This window comes from Tupaia chinensis, unplaced genomic scaffold (genome assembly GCF_000334495.1).
Source record: "Tupaia chinensis unplaced genomic scaffold, TupChi_1.0 Scaffold000477_1, whole genome shotgun sequence".
In the NCBI taxonomy this organism is placed as follows: Eukaryota; Metazoa; Chordata; class Mammalia; order Scandentia; family Tupaiidae; genus Tupaia; species Tupaia belangeri.
In genome coordinates, this window is record NW_006159986.1 from 3030783 (window position 1) to 3033151 (window position 2369).

Consider the following 2369-nt stretch of genomic DNA (forward strand, 5'->3'; position numbering starts at 1 on the left):
TATGTTTGTTTTGTTTTGTTTTTTAAGAACTATTTTTATTTAACTTTATTTACTTATTTATTTTAATTTGCCCAGAGAGGGACAGAGTGAGAGAGAGAGAGGGAAAGTGAGAAAGCAAGCCACCAGATCCGGGATGCCATTGTCGGCCATGTGGGAGTCCAGCCTCCTTAGCTACCACACCATCTGCTAGCCCTTGTTTGTTTGTTTTTTAAGAGAGATTTTTGCTATAAGGCACAAGTACTCACTGGAGAGACAGAGAGACAGAAAGTGAGAAATCATTCCCCAGGGAGTAGGGCCACATCAGAATTCCTTCTCTTTCATTCTCCTCTCAGTATTTTGGGCATGCATGACCACACACCCAAAGTGAGTTTCAGCCTCCAGTCTGGGAGTTGAACTACAGTCGGTCATGTGGGTGTCCAGCAACATAACCACTATGCAATCTGCAGGTCTTTTATTTTGTATTTTTTTAATTTCTTAGTATTTTTACATTAAATTACTGTATATCTTTTTTTATTATTCTTTCATTTTATTTGGTTGGTTTTTTTTTTTTTAATTTAACCAAAGAGACAGAAAGAGAGAGGGCAAGCGAAAGAAGGGGAAAGTGAGAAAGCAGGCCACCAGGTCCAGGACTTGAACCACAATCAGCCATGTGAGAGTCCAGCACCTTAACCACCAAGCCACTTGCCAGCCCCCTAATTACTATACATCTTTACAGCATACAAAATAGACTTTCCAGGCATATTAGTCCAGTCAAAGATATTACCATACACATTATCATCAACAAATAATTTTTCTTTTTTGGGGGGTCCATTAAATGTTTTGCTTTTTTTTTTCCTTCCCCTTGATTCACTCCCTCCTGCCCCTCATTGCCCACTCTCCTCCTATCACTGTTTCCAGTATCCTTAGGTGCTCTCCCTGCTTTTATACCTTCCAGTCTTTCTGCTTCTGCTATATAAAGTGCATACATTTTGTACATATTAAGTAGGGACATTCAATGCCTCTCTTTCATAGTCTAACTTGCTTTACTTAGCATTAAATTTTCCATATTCGTCCACTTTCTATCAAATGCCATGATCTCATTGTCTGAGTAGTATTTCATAGAGTATATGTGCCACATTTGTCAACCTACTCATCTGTTCTTAGGCATTTGGGTTGATTCCTTGTCTTAGCAATTGTGAATAATGCTGCAATAAACATGGATGTACAAGTATTTTTCCTACTAGGTGTTTTCCTATCTTTGGGTACATATTCAGGAGTTGAATTGCTGGTTTATATGGCAGTTCTATTTGTAGGTCTTTGAGGAACCTCCATATCATTCTCCACAGTGTCTGTACTAATTTACATTCCCACCAACAGCATAGGAGTGTTTCTTTTTCACCACAGCCTCATCAGCACTTATTCGTTCTGTTTAAGTCTTAGCCATTCTGACTGGGGTTAACTAGTATCTCACTGTAGTTTTAATTTGCATCTACCTTATGATAAGGAGTGTTGATTATGTTTCCATATATTTTTTGGCTGTTCGAATGTCTTCCTTGGATAGTTGTTTGTTCAGCTCATTTGCTCATCTTTTAATTGAATGGAATAATTTTTTCCAGGTTAGTTGTTTAAGTTCCTAGTATATTTTGATTATCTGTCCCTTATCCAATGCATACTTTGCAAAAATAGTCTCCCATTCTGAGGATTGTCTTTTCACTCTAATTATTGTCCCTTTTGCTGTGCAGAAGCTTTTTTTTTTTTTTTAGAGGTTTTAGACATAGAGTGCATGTACTCACTGCAGAGAAAGACAGAAACTGTGAGAGGGAAAGTGAGAAATCACTCCCCAAGGGGGATGGCCACACCACAATCCCTTCTCCCCTTGGAGTCTTGGGCACTCACGCACATATGCCCAGCGTGATTTTCAAGCCATTAGGTCCGAGACTCCCCCTGTGGTTGGCCATGTGGGAGTCCAGCAACATAACCACTACACCATCTGCTGGCCCCATACAGAAGCTTCTTAACCTGATGTAATCCCACTTGTCTATTTTTGAGAATATTGTCTGAGCTTTGACTGTCTCATTAAAGAAGTCTGCTTAGTCCAATATCTTCAAGAGTTTCTATGTTTTCCACCAGCAGTTTTATAGTTTGAGGTTTTATATTTTTTTAATGATTCGATTGCCTTTATCTTTTTTTTAATTTAAATTTATCTATTTATATTCATTCATTGTACTTCACTACAGCATACAAAATGAGATTTTCCATCCAGAGTACACGTATATTGGCTCAATCAAGCACATCAACATACATGTTATTGTCAACAATTAATTTTCCATTTCTTGTTCCCTGTATGCTTTGCTTTTTTTCCCCCCATCCTTGATTCCCTATCTCTTTCC